Source organism: Pseudorca crassidens, chromosome 13 (genome assembly GCF_039906515.1).
Source record: "Pseudorca crassidens isolate mPseCra1 chromosome 13, mPseCra1.hap1, whole genome shotgun sequence".
Taxonomy (NCBI): Eukaryota; Metazoa; Chordata; class Mammalia; order Artiodactyla; family Delphinidae; genus Pseudorca; species Pseudorca crassidens.
The window spans coordinates 6298473-6322758 of NC_090308.1; the positions used below are offsets into that span (position 1 = coordinate 6298473).

At 38.1% G+C, this 24286-nt stretch overlaps 1 protein-coding gene and 1 pseudogene across 17 annotated transcripts in view; one reads left to right on the plus strand and one right to left on the minus strand.

Moving 5' to 3' along the window:
- LOC137204361 (E3 ubiquitin-protein ligase parkin) overlaps positions 1 to 24286 on the plus strand; it is a 1432750-nt gene that overhangs the window by 537850 nt on the left and 870614 nt on the right. The window lies entirely within an intron of this gene.
- Positions 12205 to 13243, minus strand: LOC137204359 (protein SET-like; annotated as a pseudogene).

Below are 24286 nucleotides of genomic sequence, written 5' to 3' on the forward strand. Positions count from 1 at the left end.
TATTGAATATAAACTTTGTGCTAAATTTTATCTTAACACATGGCAACCATTCAGGGCTCTTATATTCTAAAGCATTCTGCTGCCCAGGTGCCATTTGTAATTTCCTTCCCTCTTTGTGACCCGGAAGTAAAGTCACGTGATAAACACAGATGTAGTGTCACTAAAACGTTTCCACCTTTAATTCTGACCAGCATCTAGAAATGCTTCATAATGCCCATGGAGGTAGAGGCCAAGCTAGTTTGTCACAGGCTCCTGTAGTCTGTCCTCAGAAATACCTATCATCTAATATTTCAGGGATGTGAAACCTGCTATACGCTAGTGTTTTCCAACAGTGCAGTAGGTTTAATGGGGGAAAATGTCTTTCCAAATTGTTAGCTAACATTATTCCCAGTCTTCCTTTAGTGTATTTTGTTTGTTTTGTTTTTGAGCGGGGATAATGTTCCAGTTAAAGTGAAAAGGAGCACGTCTAGTACAGAGGAAAAGAAATAGAAGAAAACTGCTACTCAAGTGAACTTATTGCTTTTTAATTAGTACCTATGGGAAGATGTGTTTCTGTAGCAGCACCATTTACGGGCAGGATCTTAAAATACTGGTGGGTGAATTGCTCTCACATTTCCCACAATCTTCTTCCCCATAGCAGGTGTAAATAAGTAACTAATGAAAGAGTTAGGAAACAGAATCTTTCATCTCTCTTTTGCCATTGCCTCAGAAGGACATAGAGACAGGGAGAAAGAGAGGTAAAAAGTGGAAACTAAATATTTGATAGATTCATGGTAACAGCTGTTATAGGAAACCTATGGAATTGCTTTCCTGTACAGCAGATGAAGGCTCACGCAGAAATGGAGAGTGGTGAATTTCACTTTGTAATGAGGTAGGCAGTCATGTGATAAAATCATTTTCCTTCTGGAGGACATCCCGTTGGATAGTTGTTTTTTTTCCCCTCACATTTAACTGCACTCTAGTATCAGAATGCCATCCCCACCTATTTTGTTGCTATTTCCCCCCATGTCCTCTTAGGTACCGAAAATGTGAAAATGGTGAAGCAGCTGGAACCTTTTACCTAATAGAAAATGGAAAATCAAAAGGAATAGTTAGTAGAAATTTCACAGAACTTCTACTTTTCTGGAAGAAAATACAGATATAACAACTGAGTCATTGAAACTGGCATATGTGTTAAGGCCTCATGTCTCTGAACAATTTTAGTCTAGAGAAGAGATCTAAAATTAAAAATATTAAACCAACACCTACTCCAGAATATCACTGTGTATCTTTCATCTAGTGAGGCCATGCCCATCGGCTATACCATATCTATGATATGATGAAACAGAAGAAAATCAGAGATTGTTTGTACATTTACAGTTTGTGCCTGAATATTTGGGGAGTCTCGTGGTTTCTTATGTAAAAAGTTGATAATTTAAAAAATATTAATATGTGCTCTTTATAAAAAAAACTTAAAATATTTTTGATATCGCCATATAGAATCACAGTAACTTGAGCTAGTTGGTAAAATGAAACTTAATGGTGACTTTCCTAATCGTCTATAATTATAGAATCTTGACACAAAATGAGAACTAAGAAATCAACTGGTCTGTTTCACGGAACAGATGAAGAAATTGATGCACAGAAATGTTAAATGATTTACCTAAAGTCTTTTAGCTAAAGAAAAACAAACCAAAAACTAGGCAAAACTGGGCCTTTGTCCTAGCTTTTTGACTCTGAAGCCAGTGTTCTTTCTCATCTATAAATTTAAGTTTAGACACTACAGAATCTGAGCAGATGAGGTTTTACCAAATTCTGAATTATCAGGTCAACAAAATGGAAAGGAAGTTTTTTAACATTTAATTTTACTCATCCATTCATTCACTCATTCATTCATTTCTTTATTATAATTCTTTGGGTGCAAGTAGGCCCATTTATTATTAATTTGGGAATGAGGAAATCTTTGGGAGGGGATATTAATGAATATCAAAATCTAAAATTCATAAAACCTTACTTTTGACTGTCTGAAATGTCTTCTTGTCAAACAAACCACCCGTTAAAGTGGCTCCTTAAATTCATCAGAGACACATAATTGCAGAAAATACATTATTTTAAGTATTTTGACAGCCATGGAGAGGTAAATAAGTCACCCTTCTCCTTCAGCCTCTTCCTCATTGTTCAAGTCCAGAGGCATTTCCTGGGGGTCTCACTCTTAGTTTCAAAGGCAAGTTCTTTGAAGAAAAGACAACCACTTTGAAAGAATGCTTGTCTTCTTTGTACAAGATTTTGAGATAACCCCAAACTCTGCAGGGAACAAGTCAAAACAACAAAAATAAATCATCAACAGCAACAAGGAAATCCCACCAAAAAAACAACAGACCAAAACAACAAACCAAAACAGGGAAATATGGCAAAATTTTTTTGCCTCCATCCTTTTTTTAAGGACTCCTATCTTTCTAATACTTAGCTGTTCTTTACCCTCGTGTACCTTCTCACTAGTATAGTGAGGTATAGCACTGAGGAATCTGGGTGGCCAGAAAAGAACCTTCCAAGAAAATAGAAATACATATCATCTATAATAACATGAATAGTGATAATGTAATATCTAGAGAGATGAAGGATCATGTTCGTATTAGTTGCTAGTCTCCTGGATCTCTGAAACATCACTGTTATTGACATACTTCTGCAATTTTTCTGTCACTTATTTTGTTCTCCAAATTGTGCTTTGATCTTTTTTTGTAAAACAGATTAGAATAATGGATGAAATGGATGAGTTTACCTTGCAAATGTCCTATTCCCCTTTTATTTTTAAACCATGGGCAAGTTCTATACATAATGCAAGATTACAAGTAAATTTTCAAGTAGCCAATGTGAACTCCAAATTTAGTTCTTCTATTATTAGGGATGGAACACTAGGCAGAAAAAACTTAAAAAAAAAAAAAAGCAATACACTGTCTTGGATTTTGTAGGAATACTCAACTTTAATTGTACCTAATCATTTTCTAAGCTTGTACCTATGATAAAGCATTGTTACTTGCTGATAGAAAGGGTCAATAGTTTTTGCAGCCATTTTTCAAGTCAGCATACTTGAAGAAATAGGGAGAGGAAGAAATTTGTCTTATAAGGATGTGCGTATGTCCTTGTCCCGGCAGTGAGCCACAGCCGCCCCCCTGCCTCTGCAGGAGTTAGTGTTCCAACACTAGCAGGAACAGCAAGAGTTTTCAGTGCAGCCACAAGAAAATGCATTACCAAATTGGAAGGCCATGAAGGTGAAATTTCAAAGATTTCTTTCAACCCACAAGGGAACCGTCTTCTCACTGGCAGCTCTGACAAAACAACTAGAAACTGGATGCTCAGACTGGTCAGTGCTTCCAGGTTCTTGAGGGACACATGGATGAGATCTTTTCATGTGCTTTCAACTATAAAGTTGACATAATCATTACAAGAAGCAAGGATAATACCTGTAGGATATGGTGCTGATTGAAGAAGGCCAGTCCATGAGGAAACTTGCCAGTTGGAGCGTCACACCCAGCCAGCAAGCTATTTTGATATTTCATGTTTTCTCTTTGTCCACAAGTCAACCATTTATACACTGTCTTTAGCTTCACAGATATGACCATTAAAGCTGATGAAGTTATATCATTCCTTGATATTATTTGATAGAGATGACAGGAACGAGCATCCTCTTTGGTAAACGTCACTGGTTATTTCAATTTTCTTTCTTGATAGCATCACGATACTGATAAATGAAACAAGAGTAATGTAACAATGTGTCTCCTAGATTCTACTTTGAAGCCTATTATTATAATTTCTGTTGAATAAAGATTTTGGAGAAAAAAAAGGATATGCAACTTTATTCTTTATTCTGTTGGTTCCTTTGAAAATATCAGAAATTTTATTTTCTGATTGATATTATAATTTTACTTCTCCCTATAATGGCCCTTGAATTTTACTAATAGCAAGAGCAGATTACCCCTAACCGTTGAGCAATTTTGTCTTCAAAGACATCCTTTCATTTTTGATTACATCTCAACAAATGTCTGTTGAATTGGTGAAAGTATGCATTTTTTATTTAATGATCCTTCTATCTGAAATGAAAAACTATTATTAATGCTCTTTCTTTAAATACATTCTGTATCTCAGGAAGTTATTCATGGCACAATCGTGAAAAATTAAATAAGACAACGAGCAGAATCAACAAGGACCATCGTTGGTGACTTGCCTCATTAAGACCCTTTACCAAGCTCAGTCTTGGTAGATCTCATCCCTTTAGTGTATTCCATGACTTACTTTCCCAGAATTTTACAAACGCTGGTTAAGTCCCTGCCACCTCTTTGGAGAAATGGATTTCATACATTTCTCACTATTATATGAAATGCTTAATCTTAGTTATCCTAATTTTACTTGTTTTGGAAAAATAAAATGCCCTCTTAGCTTTCTATTTCAGAATTGGGAAATAAGTCGAAGTTCACCTTGTTCAAGATGCTGATTATTTTCTGAAAATTATTTTTTTCTCTCAGTTCATACAGTACATGTCAACTTGCCAGATCTCTAATTTTCCTGCAGTTTCAATTTCTAATCAGTCACTAGTTCCATTCGATATTCCTTGGTATTTGCCAAGCAATAATAAAAACAATAGCCAAAATTGAAATAGCATTTACTCCGATGAAGGTGCTCTTTCAATAGTCTGTTTTTTACAGATGAAAGAGACCCAGGCACAGAGTGGTCATCCAAGGTCACACAGAAAGTACCTGTTGGGCCAAGAGTCAACTCCAGGCTCTAGTTGCAGCTCCAGTGTCCATTTGCGTGATAGCTGACAAAAGCTTTGCAAATGTCAACACTCCAATGTATCATGTAAGAGTAGGTTAATTTTTTTAATTGTATATCCAAAGCACTTCTGACTGTTTCTTATAGTTTTGATGGCTGCTTTGATTGAAGTTGCTCATTGGTGGGGGACTGTTTCTTCAGAGAATATTCTGTGGGAACTTTCAGATTCCCTTACCTTCCTCACAGCAGATCTTTTGGACTCTTCGTTTTACATATGCAGTTTTTATTTTTGTCTTTGAATCCTCAAAATTCTGCACCTTGCATTTAACAATGCTAGAACTTAGCCATACATTTTCTTTAATTTCCTAACATGTCACTGTAGGCCACCTCATCAGCTTGGTTCCTCATTCGTGATACAGTTTAATGTATTGAGAAATGAAGTATTTCCTGCCATATCAATAAACAAAGGGTGTCACAGTCATCAATGATTGCAGCCCCTCCAATGTAAGCCCAGGAAACTCAGGACTGAAAAGGATGCCTGCCATCTAGCAGCCATCAGACTGCAGCCACTCCCTGCGATGAGCCCTGAGGAAACTCGGGATGTTTCAAGATACTGGCCCTAGATGGCTGAGGTGCATATTCAAAGGAATGATTTCAGTGAGCCAAGACTCTTGCATCTTACCATAGATAGAAAAGTGCTAAATTCCTTAACTTGAGATGTCTGGTTTTCTTTAATTAACAATAATCTTTTGAAGTTCCGATTACCTGTCCTTTGTTGCAAAACTTCTATGTAACGTGGCCCCTCCCCTTGCCTCCTAGGAGCAGTTTCTCAGAGTTATCTGAAACACTGTCTCCTGAGCTGCAGTCCTTATTTTGCCCCAAATAAAACTTAACTCGCAGCTCTCACATTGTGTGTGTGTGTGTGTGTGTGTGTGTGTGTGTGTGTGTATATATATATATATTTAAGTCAACAATATGCATGCTAGCCCCTAAGACACTATCTTTGTTTGATTTTTCTAAAAACAGAGCCTGAAACGTAGTGTCCCAATGGTTCATTCAGGAGGTGATGCTGGGAATCACAGTGAGGAGCTGGGAAAGTGAGATATGGAAGGAAGGAAAGCCAGTACAGAGTGGGTAGCTGAGCTTGTAGTGCACTGGACAGTTGGGGCGCAATCTGAACAGGAATCTGAGAAACCATGGAAAATGCCTGCAGAATTGTCCCTCCAAAAGATGGGAAGCTGGAGCACTTATCTACCAATCCCTACACTCTGTTGGTTAAAGATTGCTTTTGGCTTCTTGGGGCTATGCTTCCAGCCAGGCTGTGGCTTCAGAGAAAGCCCTAAGCATGGAAGCTCTGAGATTCCCTGGGGCTCTTGAGATAGGATACTGGGAGTGTGCCAAAAGCTGTGTACCAAGCTAAACTGAAATAAATTGGACCATGGGGATATGGCATGGGGCACAAAAGAGCATCTACTGAAGTCCACCCCTTATACTGCTCAGTTCTCCTGGGCTCCACATTAAGTTCACTTTGTCACTGATTGTTTTCAAGGGAGTAGCCTGTTGCAATCCCCAAAAATAGATTTAAGATAGGAGGCATGGAAGTCCCCACTGTTGTACCTGGACTAAGGCCATAATTCATATTCATCAATAATCTTCAACATCCCCATTCTAGATTTCCTTCAACCTCAGCCAACACTTTAGCTGGAAGCTTTCTCACTTGGTGCATGACTCAGGCCTCCATTCCTGAGTGTCCAAGCCCTTGACAGACTATGGTAGCCTTCAGTTGAGTATTTACTGTTACTACCATATATAATCATCCACAGATGCCCAATGAATCCCCAGGTTCCAGATATACTCTGTCATGATGCCATTATGTAGTAGCAATCCTAGTTTCTCATGATTCTCAGGGCTGATCATTTCTCCCAGTATAGTGACTCATTTCTTTTCCTGCTGCAGGCAGAGCTCTAAATGACCAGGTAGTTATCATAACTTCAGGATCAGTTGAGTCCTTACTCTATCCTAGCTCAGGAACCAGGACCTCTCATAAGCAGTGCCAAGACTCGAGTGGATGAGAAGCATAAATTCTGTTAAGTCAGTCACTAGGAATCATGGTGAGAGGGGACAATTTCATTTTGACCTCTTGTTGCCCAGACCTTTTTATTCTAGTTTTTGGTGACACAACATCATGTATCAGTCACTGCTTCAATGAATATACAGTATCTTAGGAATACCCAGCCTGTCCCTTAACTAAGTATTAGATAGACCCTTCCAACATCCTATTCGGTTGGCTGCTTTCATGTGATACAGCATAGAATTGAATCAATGAAATCTTTCATCCTACTTCCCACTGTTCCATTTCCTTCACCATTAAAAGAGTTCTTCGATTCCATGCAATGGCATATGTGATCTCGTTTTGGTAAAGCAGGCATTCTGAGAGTGCTTGAATAGTGGAGCTGGCAGAGGCATTGATGTCAAGAAAAGCAAATTCTTATCTGTAGTATGAGCAATTCTGCTAAAGACGGGTTACCAACTCCTCCAGAGTAGAGGTTCCTATGTAATCAGCAACACTTTTAATTAATCCCAGGGCCTGGCTTTCCACAAAGTGGACCTTTTGGCCCCAGACATGAGCTTTTTTAATGTTGTCAAGTAGACCCTTTCACTTTCACAGCTTGCCTTCATTTGTCCCTGAGAGCTGTGGTAGAATCATGTGTGCTAAGGGGATATGGCATGGGGTAGAAAAGGGTTTGTCACAGTCACTTGGCAAAATATTCAAACTCGTATTGTGGCACAGAAGCCCCAACCCCTATGATCTAGCCTTGTCCTCTTCTCTGATCCCACCAGAGACTCCACTGGAAGCTCAGCTTCATGTGGGAAAGGATTTGGTCAGTGTTGTTCACTTCCATACCGTCAGTATCTGGAACACACTATGGCCCTTGGTAAGTGCTAGAAATAGATGTGAATGAATAAATCTTATAACCAAGCATTCCTTTGCTCGCTGTGTTCCAACCGCAACTGTCCTTCCTTCTGTTCTTCCAACTCAGAAGCTCATTCCCTCCTCGGGGGTCTCTGCATGAGCTACCCTGCCTGAAATGCCTTCCCTCAGACCTTGGAATGGGCAGCACCTCTTCATCGCTGTGACCAACTTCAATATCACTTTCTCAGAGAAGTGTTTTTGGTCACCTGTTTTAAAGTATCTCCTTCAATTACTTCTTAACACTTATTTATATTTTATAGTTTGGTATCATTTATGATTAGCTGAAATTGTCTTGTTAATTTGTTGAGATGATCTGTTTCCTCCTACTAGAGCAGAGTGTGTCTCCTATTTACAGCTGTTTCCCTTGTACCTTGACACTGACAACAATGCAAGGTACTCAATAAATATTTTATTAAATGGTTGAAGAGCACTATTAACTTAACTCATGAGGAAATACACTTCTTGTTGGAGGGTTTTGCCTTTCTTTGAAAAACCATGTGTTGCCCCAGTTGATTATTCTTCACCAAATATTTGGCAAAACTATTGAAAGTGATGCACTGTACTGTAATACCCTGGTCTTCCTATAGAACATTTTAATACCTAAGAATAATATGTGTACCAACCCATTCTTTCACACAGTGGCTAGTTGTATTGAGAGGGTTGTACATTTGGTCAATAACTCCCCAATTTTTTTTCCCACATCTTTTCAGCTCTCTTGGATGATTGCCTTTTTGCCCTAAAAGATGGATAGACATTTAGCATAGTCATTGGTCTAGTTGGGAGGCCTTGGTATTGAACACTCCATGAAGAAGCATTTCCAACCTGCACATTGTAGAGTTCAGATTAGGGAACAATTAATCTCCCTCTGTAAACACTAAGAAGGAACTCACTTAGGCTCTCAGCCACACTTCCTTGTTATGGAGAGAATCATCACCTCAGTCATCATGGTGTCCCACTTGGCTTTCTTCCCCTGTTTCATAATCCTTAAACCTCTTTTTTTTTTCCCTCTCTCTCTCTCTTTACATTCGGAAGCCTTTTTTAAGGAACTCTGCAGTGTACCAGGAGATGGGATTTCTAGGTTATATTTAGCTATTCACACTGTGAGGTTCTCCCTTCACACTTGGTCTAGCTTCCCATGCATAGAAAGCTACAATAACCTTTTTCTTCTCCCAGATAGACAAGCTAATTACTTCTCTTGTTCGTCTTTATGCACAGTCTTTTCCGTAAAATATATTTAGGTTTCTTTGGGGTTATTGCATTTTTTCCCTTCAGTGTATTTTTCTTATTCGTGTCTGCATGTTGTCATAATCACCTTTTTAAAAAAATGAATAATTATATAAGATATTTTGGGGGTTTCTATATTCTTGTTTCAGAGGCTTGATTTATAAATAGCTTCTTTTTTGCTGGGCTTTTTATGAGTATCAATTTTTAAAATGTGCTTTCAACTGAAGTTGTTAAACCTATTGAAACATAGACTTTAGTTCTCTGAAGATCTAGATTTTACTTGCTGTCAATGCAACTAAACCTCAGTCTTTGCCATCCTGAGCAGCATTTAACAGTACTCAGTCTTCTGCATATATGCAAAGATTTGAGTCCCTAAGTCTTAAGACCTCATTTACTCAGTCATTCACAGTGAAGTATATATCAAATGAAACGAACCAGCTAGTTTCTAAATGTGTGCAGCTCCAGAAAGAAGCATACAGTTTTATTAGCTAAAATCATACGAGACTAAATCATACCAAAACTACATACTAAAATCATATAAAACCAATCTTTTGAAGACAAAGGGGACTTTAACACCTACTTTTTCCACACACAGATTTGTTCTGCGTCTGGTTCCAGTGAAAGCTGACTATTTCTTACGAACTCTAGACTAGTTAAGTTAGAAATGGCTTACATTGTTGATGTTGACGTTGTTCCTGTTCCAGTAGGAGTACATTACAGAGGGCAAGATCGACATCAGAAATGGCGCATTTTAATGGATTTCTAAGAAGAGAAACAGTTGTAGATATTCACTGATGCAAATAACAGTGATGTAAAGCTGGTCATTTGTTTTCTTTTATTTAAAAAAATATTAAAATGATCCAAGGAGAGTGAAAATCAGGGTCAGTCCCTGCATGTCCAGTCTGAGCTCTATTTGAGGGCTTTCATGAATCAAATCTGCAAGTCTAAACCTGATACTTGGTTTTAAGGGTTAAGTGTACCTAAAATAATAATGTTAAAGTGATCAGACATTTCTGTGTAGAATAAAAATGTCTGTTGTTAGTTCCATTCTGTCTTATTTTGGTATGGTGAAGCAGGACCAACTAAAGCAGTATTAATTTCAGTCAAATTGAATAGAATGGCAAGGCTATGAGATAAACTGGGAAACTGAACAAACAGGATCCAAATAACAGTCCTTTGAAGTGAAAATTACTAGCATCGCTGCCGTAAAGTGTAATGTGCCCCTTAGCCTAATCTGCTTTCAGAAAAATAAGCCTGCTTCTTTTCCTTGTGAAACAAGGAAGTAAGGTTGGAGATGAAATGGACGAGAGTGTGAGAAGCTGTGCAGTGGAGGGATCCAGAGGGAAGAGAACAAGCATTTCCTTTCTGGGGGAAAGTCATTTATCAGAGAATAATGACTGAATCCTGGTACTGTAGATCAGCGGTTCCTGGACGTGTGGATTTTTTTTCAAAATTATATTTTGAAAATTTTCAAATATACAGAAAAGTTGAAAGAATTGTACAGTGAACATTCATATACACAGGACCTAGATTCTGCAATTAATATTTTATTGTACTTTCTTTGTTACCTAAATATCCATCTATCTATCTCTAATCACTTACCAATCTGTCTTGGTTTTGAGGCATTTTAAAGTAAATTAGAGACATGATTACATGTCATCTCTAAATACATTGCTACATAATGAACACCACTATGTAGAGTTCAATACTTGTGTATCATTTGCTTTTTTTAAGTATATATATATATTTTTTTAATAGATCTTTATTGGAATATAATTGCTTCACAACACTGTGTTAGTTTCTGTTGTACACCAAAGTGAATCAGCCATATGCAGACCTATGTCCCCATATCCCCTCCCTCTTGAGCCTCCCTCCCATCCCCCCTATCCCACCCCTCTAAGTCATCGCAAGGCACCAAGCTGATCTCCCTTTGCTATGCTGCTGTTTCCCACTAGCTAACTATTTTACATTCGGTATAGTATATATGTCAATGCTACTCTCACTTCGCCCCAGCTTCCCCCTCCCACCCCATGTCCTCAAGTCCATTCTCTATGTCTACATCTGTATTCCTGCCCTGCAACTAGGTTCATCAGTACCATTTTTTTTTTTTTTTAGATTCCATGTATATGCATTAGCATACAGTATTTGTTTTTCTCTTTCTGACTTACTTCACTCTGTATGACAGACTCTAAGTCCATCCACCTCACTATAAATAACTCAATTTCATTTCTTTTTATGGCTGAGTAATATTCCATTGTATATATGTGCCACATCTTCTTTATCCATTTATCTGTCAATGGACACTTAGGTTGCTTCCATGTCCTGGCTATTGTAAATAGTGCTGCAATTAACATTTGTGGTACATGTCTCTTTTTGAATTATGATTTTCTCAGGGTATATGCCCAGTAGTGGGATTGCTGGGTCATATGGTAGTTCTATTTTTAGGTTTTTAAGGAACCTCCATACTGCTTTCCATAGTAGCTGTATCAATTTACATTCCCACCAACAGTGCAGGAGGGTTCCCTTTTCACCACACCCTTTCCAGCATTTATTGTTTCTAGATGTTTTGATAATGGCCATTCTGACCGGCATGAGGTGAAACCTCATTGTAGCTTTGATTTGCATTTCTCTAATAATTAGTGATGTTGAGTGTCTTTTCATGTGCCTCTTGTCCATCTGTATGTCTTCCTTGGTGAAATGTCTATTTCGGTCTTCCGCTCATTTTTTTTTTTTTTTTCATTAGGAGACTTTTATTTTAAAAGTGTCATCTTAAACTGCAAGGATGTCCGTTAAACATCACAATTAAACATGCCAAAGGAGAAGCCATGTTGTCGAAATGCCCACTTAACCCACCCAAACATCTCAAACCCACCCTTTGCTGACCTTCTATGATCCCATTTTTTTAAGTTTTTTTTTTCTTTTTTTAAACAAGAGAAAGTAGACAGATGCATGTTGGTAAATGCTAACTGTCCATATTCACATAGAGACACAGTGTAATCTCTGAGCCCAGTATACAGAGAAAGGAGGAGAAAAACTAGAATTCTATGCACTACTACACAGGGACCTAGCACCCTCCAGCTTCCAGCAGAGCTAAGGGAGCAGAAGGTTTTTCTTTTTTCCCACAGAGCATGGTGGTGTTGATTCCGTAAAGTTTTTGTTGAGACAGGAAGGGATAAAAATGAATTTGGAACAGAAAGGGGTAGAGATTCTTTTCCCACTGAATTCTGCTCAAGGTATTTCCCCCCAAAATAAGTTGTGAGCCATGGTATAAAGGAGAAAAGAGACCTCAAAAACAGGGCGACTGAGCACAAGAGGAGGAGGAGAAAAAAAAAAAAAAAGACTGCAACTTGCTCCCAGGGACTGGAGAAAATTAACAGAGGAAGGTGGGAATCCATCAGTGTTCCATTAGTCATCTTCTCCTTCATCTTCCTCTCCTCCCTCCCCCTCATCATCATCTTCATCTTCTTCACCTTCAGCCTCATCCCCTTCTTCATCAATATCTTCCAATCCTTCTTCCTCTTCATCATCATCATCATCTTCTTCTCCTTCCCTTTCCTCATCATCCGTGTCCAGAACCAAGTAGTACTGTTATGGATTTGGCCAAATATCATCTTTGATGACCTCTCCTAACTCATCTGCACCTGCATCAGAATGACCAGTAAAGCAGGTGAAGAAGCTTTCTGGGTCCTCATGCTGTCTCTTCCTGCTGGCTTTATTCTGAGTTTGACTTGAACGTTTTGTCACATCCTTTCCGGATTTCCATTTGATTTCAGTGGACTTTGAAGATGGATCACCACTCTCATTCAGATGAAATTCTTTGGAGAGAACTTTATTTTCAGAGTAAGGGTTTTCATCAAAATAAACATCTATTCTGTAACCTGATTTAATATCTTCAAATTCTGTCACTTCGACTCTTGTCAAATAATGCAGCGCCTCTTCGTCCTCCTCCTCAAGCAGTGCAGACACTTGTGGATGGTTAACAAATGTTGTTACCCAAAAATGTGGGGTTTTGGTGAACGATTCCGACCTCTTCTGAAAAAATGGTTGGCGGAGTTTGTTATATTTCTGTTCTACTTTCAAAATCTCCTCACTGGCTTGTTCGTTAAGTCTGTCTATTTCATTTTGTACGTCATCAATGTGTTCAATTGCTTCTTGCTGTTCTTTTTCTTCCTTCGGCAAGTTCGGAGAAGCAGACGTTTCCTCTGGCCTGCAGGCAGGAGTCCTTCTCGGTTTCTTCGGGTTCTTTGCTTGGGGTGGAAGTGAAGACTGGTGTTTGGGGGCCATGCTGGGAGAAAAGCCAAGAATCCACCCAAGGGAAGAAGCTCGTACCAGGAGCTCTGAGAACTCTTCCGCTCATTTTTTAATTGGATTGTTTGGTATATCTTTCCAGAATCTTTCGTATATATATTAGATGCCAGTACTTTGTTAGATATATGTTTTATGACTATTTTCTGACAGTCTGTAGGTTGTTAATTCATTTTCTGTATATCATCTTTTGCTGAAGAGACATTTTAAATTTATTACTCTTTTATAGTTATTGCTAGAGTCTGTCAAAGAAACCTTTGCATAATCTCAAGTCATAAAATATTCTCCTATGTTTTCTCGTAGACGTTTTATAGTTGTGGCTTTTCCATTTATATTTAGGATCCAGCTCATGTTAATTTTACTACAGTGTTAGGTATGCATACCTATATGGATATGCACTCATTCCTTTCCCCTTGGTTGACTTTGTTCATCAAAATCAAATACCCATGTATGTTTAGGTCTATTTCTGGGCTCTAGATTCAAACTAACACCATTTCTGTATAAGGACACAGTAGAGGTATCATTAGTAATACTTGACAACTTTGAGTTTTGACATGATACCCTCAATAGATTTTCCAGGACCTTTGACATAAAGATCTGGAATTCCCAGCATAGGAGTATATTGCATAGAAAATACTTAGTTTCTAATATTATTTGTAAAAATTAATGTTACTTTTTTGTGGTAGAAATATCCCTCCACCGTCTTCATAAACTTGGTGGAAAACTTCAGACGACACATAAGCGTCTAATGTTGTTCTATAACTTACAAGCCTTTCTGCTATATTTCACTGTAATAAACATTTCAGTGTAAATACAATTTCTGAATTCCAAATGATGTCACTTTTTAAGATTTCTTTTGTTGTATAACAAAATTCCAGAGTACCAAATAATTAGGGCGTTCCCATGCATAGCATTCACACTCTACATATAAAAAGTACAGGGCTTCCCCGGTGGCGCAGTGTTTGGGAGTCCGCCTGCTGATGCAGGGGACACGGGTTCGTGCCCCGGTCCGGGAAGATCCCACATGCCGTGGAGCGGCTGGGCCCGTGAGCCATGGCCGCTGAGCCTGCACGTCCGGAGCCTGGGCTCCGCAACAGGAGAGGCCACAACAGTGAGAGGCCCGCATACGGCAAAAAAAAAAAAAAAAAAAAAAAAAAAGATTGTCCACTCGAAAACTTCTTTTGATAAATACTAATTAGCAAGTTTTCTATGACCATTGTAAAATAACAACTGTTACATGTCTACTTGATTTGCCCTAGCATTTCCACAACTAGTCTTCCATACCTCAGCAACAATCTCATCCATTTCTAAATGGGCATACTTTCTCAACCTCACATAACTTATTCATCTTTAAATGCCCTTTCACATAAATAATGTCTCTTTCATTTTCATCTTAGTTTCACATGCGTACATTCTTAAATGTTTGTCAGTCACTGAGCAGGGCTATTCTTCCAGGACAGTGGGGTTGGTTTAATTGGGATGCAAAGCTTGTAGCTGCATAGGGCAGGCACGTGAAGCCTCATTCCAGATTTGTGGGTGCAGAGCAGATGCCGGGCACCAGGGGCAATGGTAGACTGTTGTAGAGTGGATACAAATGTGCACAGCACTCCCTCTCTTTCACTCACATTCTCCCCTAGACAGCACTATTGGACCGAACTCTGCTTTCTAAAGGCATCATGCCACGCTGTGGGGCTGCTCCAGGCGGTGCAATGTGTTATGATGCTTTTCTAGATTACTGTTCTGCTTAAAACTCATTTTTAAAAGAATGATTTCCTGACTGTTCCCATATAGTCAGTAGGAATTCTGTGCAGACGTTTTATCACTCAGATGTGGAAAGCATTACCTGTTTTTCTCTTTTCTCTGTTTCTGTTTTCTCTGGCTAAAAGTTATAGTACAAGTTATATTTTTTCCCTCTTTATACCCTGTAGTATTTATGGATTTCCAGAATGTCCCTTTGGCTTAAAATGAAGCAGTATGTTATACAGATTAGGAGCTATAATTGTTAGGAAAATGCTATAGGGCTTTTTAGCAAGTTACACATCACATTTGATTAATGAGAAATAATGGTAGACAGCATTCTTTATAGAGAAAATGTATTTATCATATTTCTTTCCTTAAAATAGATGTGATTTAACAGGTGAAATGTCCTGTGATTCCTCTCCTTCACGCAGACATAAAATTGATAGCCTCTTCCATATGGAAAAGAGTATGACATACACAGGAAGTTAGAGACATTGACATAATTGTCTTCAAAGTACAGACAGGCCTGGCACTTTGAGAAATTTTAAGTCGGTATTCACTCTATGAAATGATGGAACATAAATGAATAATAATATTCCCGAGGAACTGTAGTCATATGAGGAACTTTCTTTAATGTAAGTTGCTAAGATTTAGGGAGAATCATTTGTGTATTTGTTTGTTTTGTATGTTAACAAGTTTTATGTTTGCATACAAGGAAGAAGTGTCTCATGGAGATAATATATTACAAATTATGTTTCAGTTATAATGGTTGATTTAGTGAATTTTTTAAATTGAAGTATAGTTGATTTACAATGTTGTCTTCTTCTGTACAGCAAAGCAACTCAGTTATACAAACATATACATTCTTTATATATACATATAATATTATATGAATACATATTTATATTCTTTTCCATTATGGTTTAAATACAAGTTTATCTCTACTTAATCAAAGCTTGTTGATTGCCTTTGAGAGGATAATATTCTGCCTGTGTTAGGCAAGCATTCGTAGATGGTGCACACTGCCTTCCCAGGGCCTATTTGCTGTTGTATACCAAGCGTCCTGGGCCAGTGTCCCCATCACACTCTGCAGAGGATTGTGCTCTCACCCATTCTGTAAGGAGACCTTGTGTGCTCACATGGTCAGACGTGGCAGACTCCGTGGATAAACCTGTGAGCTTTAGTAGCGAGGTACTTGAACCTAGCCAGACTTCTCTCATACAGTCTCCTCCTTGGAACCTGGGAAAAGAGCTAATGCTGGAGTAATGTATCCTCCCTCAAAGTTGAATTGGGTGGGTCAAGAGCCACCCTGTCCTCTCTACTGGAGGGATTCTGACACTCATTCTTGGGAGAGCTCTTCCTTAGCTTGGTCCTTTTGTTACCTCTGCTCGACAGAAAGTACCATCTTAAGGGATAGTTCCTTAAGTTCCAGCATGGTCAGATGCTTCAAATAGTTCTCAGTAAACTGGATAAACAAATAACAATTGTCCCAATTTGGGAACTTTTAGGGGCATTTGGGGATATCTCTTATGGTGAATTGTTCCAGGATAATTAAAGATACTTTCCTGGAGACATTTTTCTTCTAAATAACAAGTTACTTTGGGAAAATCTAACTGATCATTCTATTATGCCTTGTGATTCTTGTTAGTAAGCCCATAAAAGTATAAATAATCACAGCAAAACTGCAGACAGCAGGAATTCTAGTCACTGGCAGAGATGATGCCAAATGAGTGCAATGTGATTCCTCTGGAAGATCCAAATCCTGAAGGTGTCCTCACTACATTTTGTGGAATGTACGACCTCATATTGATATATTCAGTTGCAAAATAATGTCATGGGGAAAACAAGACATGCAGATATTCATGGGTCTTAGGAAACCATTCATCTCTCTCACTGGAACCTGAATATTAAGTCTAGAACCTTCCTTATCCCTACAACATCCATTTACCCCATAAAGTGACCTATTTATATTGCCATTAAGCCATCCTTAAGATTCTATTTTGTCACTAATGATTAACAGTTAGTTTCCTAGATTAAATACATTTCCTAGATTATATTTTTAGAGAGAATATATAAGCTTGATTAAAATGTCAATCCAGTAAATATTAATCTTATTCCTACTATGTGCAAATTACTCTGCTGAGTGCACTAGAGAATAAGAATGTAAGTAGTACCAAGTACCTGTCTTCATGGTATTTGAAAATCTAGTGATTGGGAGCAGTGCATAAATAAGGGTAACGTAAAGAAAACTATGGCCACTTCCATAAGGTAAGCATTAAGTACTATTGCATTTTAGAAAAGGAGTGCTCACATATGAGCATCGATGTAATGCTCATAGGTGATTACTAAATAAAAGGGAGTATTTAAGATGGACTCAGAAGATAAGTAGAATTTAATGGCTAGAGATGTGCAAGGCAAAGGCATTGAGATAGCAAATCATCTGATGTTTTTAAATGCAGAGCCTCTAAGGATGAGTATGGGAGAGTAATAGGAGGTACAAATGCACAGGTAGGTGGTCTAGGGTTAGGGCTAGGGTTAGGGTTAGAGTTAGAGTTACTGTGGATGGCCCTGAATGCCAGCGTGGAAACTGACCTTAATCTGGTTATTAGAGGAGAGCTAATGACCATTCATGAACAAAGGAATGGTGTGAAGCCACTGTGCTCTCGCAGGAACACACTAGCTTGGGACTGGAATATGGACTGCAGAGAGGAGGAGACAGAGGAGACTGCTAATGTGGGACTAGTGGGAAGACTATAGTAGTCCCAGCAACAGGTAACAGGGACCAGGAATCGTGTTTTTAGGAACTGAGTCGCACAAGAAGGGGGCAGAAGAGAGATGGTCATGTGCAAGTCAAGGAAGTCAAGTCAGAAAAGAGGGGATGGGCAACCAAATTCTAAGGGGAATGTTTGCAAGAAGAGGTGCCTAAAGAAGACATTTTAAAAAATTCTCCTAGATGGTCCATAAGATTTAAAATGTCACCATGTGTAAAATGGTTGCAGAATATTTTAGTTCCTTCTCTACATCAAATAATACACATTAACCATAATTTTGGATTTATTTAATATCCACATGTATTAATATGCATGAGAGGGCAGGCTCGAAGCAAGTTCAAATTTTATCCAGACATATAACCTCAAGTTTCATACATTGCTTTTCAGTGGGACACTTCTCTTGCTCAAGTAGGTGGTAAGCTTCTGAAATGTAGATGTTCTTTTCTTCTTGTAGACCCAGAACAGTGCCGAAAGTGAGCAAGCAGTAAACGCTTCATGATTCATTTATAGTTAAATAATTGTGATAAGTAGAACAGGTATTTGTGTTCTTTTCTGCTTTTATGCAATCACAATGACTTTGCTCACTTAAAACTTTGGCCTTTTACACTTGCACAAGATAAGAATCCTGTTTTAATGAGGTTAGAAAGGTAAGAGCAGCATATTTTCAATATTCAGAATCACTGTGATGGGAAACAGAGGTGCAGCATGTACTATTTCCTGAGGAGAAAGTAGAGACCAACCATTGAGACAGAAAACTGATTTAAATTAATTAATTTTTATCATCTTTATTGGAGTATAATTGCTTTACAATGTTGTGTTAGTTTCTGCTGTATAACAAAGTGAATCAGCTCTATGTATACATAGATCCCCATATCCCCTCCCTCTGAGTTTATTATTTTAAACTATATGATAGATCACATCTGTAATCCAGAAAAAACCTTCCTAATGGTATTCCTTTTTAAAATTTTAGTTATTTAGCAGAACCTTGTATTATATTACCTAGGTTTAATCAACTAAATAGAAATTATTAGAAAAATCTGTTACATTCTGACAATTATATTCTGATCCATGAGTTGGCTTCTAATAGATGATCAAAATCAATAGACTTCTAGCAGGGAATCGCAAGGAAAAATATCATGGAAGAGTTTAATATTAAATCACATATTACATTAAGAAATTAATACAAATTCTCCTTATAAAATGCAAGCTTTTGATAAAATACAGAGACCACTAAAACCTCAAGTCCACAATATACATGATAGCAAAAGTAAGAAATTGAATAAGGCTACAATTTGAGGGAATGAAAAGCCGTAACTTTTTGATTGTTTCTTGATTCAAGACATCTAACCAGTTTTGCATTATGGTCTCAGAAATATCTGGTAAAACTGTTGTAGAACATTTTGAAATTAATTTAATCTACTTTCTGTGTAATAGTGCATTTTTACATTATCAAATTACAAATTATCCTGAAAGAGCGTAATCTAGGCCTTTGGGATGTCTTTTGAATTTCCTCTGTACTAATTAAATTTCCTAAGCATTTATGGAGTACCTCTTATGTGCCAAGCCATTTGGTATATTCTTATGATACAGAGATCAATCGTGTTTTTCTCTGTGCCCTTAGAGTCCACCTTCTAGCAGGAACAGCTGTTTGGTAAAGCACTTCTAGAGAGCGTGAGATCTACTTGCCACATATGAGGCATGACCAGAATGCATTACTAACCTTGATGAGGAAGTAGATCATTCCTGTAGGAGGAAGTAGGAGAGTTAAATTAGGAGGGAGAGGAGCAAGGTATAAGGGTACTCCGTAAAAACCAAACAAAACCAACAACTAGCATAAAGTCTGAAGCTCCACGATTTTTTCGGGATTCACGGAGGCGCTCTTGGAGATGGTGCATTGTTTGCAAATGTGTGTGGGACAGAGGTTTGGGAGAAAAAGTCAAGAGATAATAGAATTAAAAGGAGAGCAGAAAGGGGACCTAGGATGGGGAAGCAAAAATACAGCCCCCAAATGAGTTGGTAGTAGATGTTTTAAATCAGCCAGATTAAAATGTATCGTGAGGTTTAAAATGATTCCTGATTGCTAACTCAATAATTTAATCCTTTTCAGTTCTACCATGAAGAAATAATTAGAAATGGCATCAAAGATTAATGCATAGAGATTTTCACAAAATGTTATTCACAACCAGGAAGTACTAGAGACAACCCGAGCATGAAAGGGATGGAATGATTAGGCAAGCAAGTTTCCAAATAGGGCCACATGGTCTGGAGACTTTACAAACCACACATTCCTGACGTCCAGCTCTGTACCACCTGTGGAGAAAGGGAGGGACAATTCTCCGCCTATCTTGAGTAATCTTACTTTTGGATGATTGGATGTAATTCCATCAAATAGTTCTGTTTTACTATATTTGCCAATCAATATAAGGATGTAAATATTCAAAATATTGAGCTTAACGAAGGAAAAAGATCTAGGGGAAGGAGCATATTTGTGACTCATCCTACTCTTCCTGGCCAGTCCTCTCCGCACTTTTATTTATCGTAGATAAATCAAATCAAAGAACCAATGAAGGGTCCTGGTTTCCTTCAGCCCCTTACATACTGTAGACTTCATGCATTCTTCTATACATACTATTGAAAACTGTTTCATTGTCACTTAACACCTTTTGGTTTTAGTTCCTTCTTTAATTGAATTTGTATTTCCTTTGGTTCTTTTTTCTTTTGTTGCTGAGGACTTAGCCAGGTCTGAAGATTTACCGAATGTGGCTCGTGTGATGAGCTTTGAAAATGGCTTCTTAGGATGGATGAAGGGAAGTTTTCCCAATAATTGAGATTGCAGTCAGTGTTTCAGTCCTTTGAGATCGTTCAGTTCTGTTCTTTTCTGCTTGATAGACTTTACCTTGAACGTTAGAAGATTTCATCCATGAAACTTATGAGATTCTACCTGGTGCCTTTCAAGTTGAAATTCAGTATTAGTTCTGTCTATACTCCTGGCAGGCAAACAGAGCTTCTTAAAAAGAAAACTCAAATACAATCCCAAATTCTCTGATGAGAGTAGATAGGAATTTTCATGGAACAGATCTGTATGAGCAGAATCAGGATTGATTTTCCCCTGACTTACTTGACTATTTAAATTAATTTTCACTTGATTGTTTTTTTGTAATTAAAGTAGTGATGCCAAAATATCAGACGTTTGATGACTAAGAGCTGTGTAGATGAAGAAGACAGTGTTAAAGAATAGTAAGCCTGTGCCAGGAGATAAATGCTACGTTTTATTCATCTCCCTGACGGAAAGTAATTTTTCTGTGCAAACAACTAAGTCATTTTGTTAATGATTTACTGAAAAGTTCATAAAGGATTTTGAGAAGACTTCATCATCTGAAATCTAGAATTAGCATCCTTCATTTTAATATCTTACTGTGTGAAATAGGCTGTACTCTTACGTAATCATGAAAGAGTATTTGCCAAAGGAAGAAAAAATGTCTATATGTCAAGTTTCCATAAATATAAAAAAAATAAAAATCACTGTGCCCTATTAAGAAAGAGGCTATGAGTTTATAAGGAAAATAAAACAGGTTACTTCAATTAGTTTTTACTACTTTGGTCAGTTCTGATGCATAAATAACCAATTGTTTTTCTCTTCTGTTTTATATAACAATTTTTTAGACGCATCAAAAGTTAATAACAGTGAGGAGATAGACAAAGCAGTTCAACAAAAATAACAGGTGTTCAGGACAACAAATAGGACTTGTCCAGTGCCCTCTCCTAAAAACATACTCCATCTTATTTCAGTCCTTTTACTCTAGTTCTAGTGTCACTAGAGTTAAGGACTTTCAGTATTTTCTTAATATATTAACATTTTTTGTAAGGTACCACTTAAAAAGCAGTCCTCTCAGAAACCTATATTGCAAGATTTGGGGGCTGAATTGAAATGAATTTTTTATTCCTTATAAAAGTGAAACAAAATTTTCAAGCATTTTCTTACTTTTTTTCCTCCCAGTTCTTCTCAGCTTTTTTTGTTGCTTACTTAGGGTATCCCTGTTATGTTGAATGAGTCACAGTGCAGGGTAGGTAGAAATCAGAATACACAGAGGAGACAGATGTGTCTTCAGAGGCGTTGGCCTATAACCAGCATTTTCCAGACTCTGATGGGAAGAGTACCAGCTCCTCAGTGTGCCCTCTCTAAAGGGTTTCATGGTCAAATAAATTTAGAATGTGCTTTACACTATTTTCCAGTCTTGGACATCTGCAATCATGTTAGCATTCTAAAAGCTCTATTTCATTTTTAAAGTGTTGATTCCTATTCATTTATAGATTTCATAATCCATGAATAAGTTGCAAATTGCAGTATAAAACTACACTGTCCTGGACAATAATGTAGAGTCATGACTGTCCTCAGCATTACCTGCTTATTCTTTCAGTGTCTTCACCTCATTTTCCCTTAAGTACCGAGTCTTCATTCCTCCCAAAAGGGTCACTTATTACCAAGAAATACATATTGTGTTTCTCCAATATGTATGTGAAAGAACTATAAACTGCTGCGCCTGATTATTTGATCATTTACATCAGTTTTCACCTAATTTCAATCAGCTTGGTTAAGGTGATGGGGCTGACTAGTCTAGGAGTGATGGGGGAAAAATTAAAAGCTAAATTATGATGCTGCCTTGTTAGGGAGATTATTGTAGACTAGTCAAGAAGAGTGTTATGGAGAACACTGTGATTCAGCTGAGTCTAGAAGCACGAGGCAAACTGAAGGAGAATTAGGGAGAATTTGGAGAACTGAGGTGACACACATCCTGGGAGACTGGCTAACTCTGTGAGTCAGTCACAACAAGACCACAAAAAGCTCCCTGAGTGGTGTTTGCTTTTGGAAGGATCATATGTAGTTCCCTGGCATGAGTCACTTGGTGCAGGTCAGTCAAGGAAGAGCTTTTCTCAGAACCTCTCCAGTCCTACCATCTAGCAGCCACTAATTATACCTTGGGAAAAAGTGCTCTTGTCCCTAGGAGCTCCTGAGAAACCCTCATTATACAAAATCCCTTAGTTGTAATGGATCCCCAGCGTATTAAACCTAGGGATACCTAAAGCATTACAATTATCTGATTTTTTCTGCTTAATAATGTTCCACAGAAGAACTTTTTTTTTTTTTTTTTTAGCGGTACACGGGCCTCTCACTGTTGTGGCCTCTCCCGTTGCAGAGCACAGGCTCAGGACGCGCAGGGTCAGCGGCCATGGCTCACGGGCCCAGCCGCTCCGCGGCATGTGGGATCTTCCCGGACCGGGGCACGAACCTGCGTCCCCTGAATCGGCAGGTGGACTCTCAACCACTGCGCCACCAGGGAAGCCCAGAACTTTTTATCTTAGTAAACTAATCAATGTAAATTAATTATCATGTATCTAAGCATAGGCAGTGTTTATTATGTCTCATACACTTTTCATCTTATAGAAATAGATTCTTGCTCTATGTGAGGAAAAAATTGCTTTCAAATTAAACACATTATGTCATTTGAAGATACTTTTATCTTCATAACTTTTTTCATTCTCTCTCTCTCTTTTCTTAAAGTGGGATAAGACAGAAGCCTGTGTCCATTGGTTATGGTCCATGGTGAATTTTTTTTTTTTTTTTTGTAAGACTGTGTGTTTCCAAAAGGAAAATTCCTCTGTCATTCTGAAAATAGTCTCAGGCATTAAAATATCACGTTCTAAAATGTCGTTAATTCTCTTTTCTTGTGGCTGCTCAGTTTTCTTGTGAAAGGCTTCTATAGACTAGATAAAAGGAGGGGAAAATCACTTTTCGCCTAAACCTTATAGCTTCCGCAAGAAGCTATTCTAAGAAAGGGCCTGGGAGGTGGAGGATTGAGAAGCTGCAAATATGGAGAAAGAGACTGGCATATGTTTAAATCATATGTTTCTGAAGTTTGAGCATGAAATTTCATTTTAGAAGAAGTTGCCCTTGGGAATAGAGGAATGAAGTGCTGGGCACCTGTTTGTCTGATGGCAACCAAGCTTGAGACAAACTCTGGGCCAACCGGGTTGCCCACCTGTGCTGCCAAAATACCCTCAGATTCAGCTCTGAGTGTGAACGGCGTGTGTTTCCTGAAGATTAGTGAAGAGACAGTAGAAGGTTCAGGTCACCTACTGAATCTTCTAAGCCCCAGTGCTCTCCAATATTCCAGCCATCTCTGCTTTTCTTCCTTTCTCTCTCTATTCTAACCTTAGAATCTCCTCTGCTCTCTCGTTTGCTTCACACAGATCTTCACTAGTGGCTTCTATAAGCTTTGCCAGTTTCTTTTACTTTTATTAGAAACTCGATTATATTATATAGTCCTCAGTCTCAGGTGACATTTGAGTGTTTTTATAGATTCAACCACCATGAATTAAAGCTCTGTAATTGTTTGACTTACTCCATCTGTTGTGGGAAAAAAGAATAAACGAAACTGGACAGTTTCCTTAAAATAGGTAAATAGTTCACAATTTCCAGTCTGTATCAAGCATGAGCAAACCAGAGCTGCTTGAACATTTCCTCCAT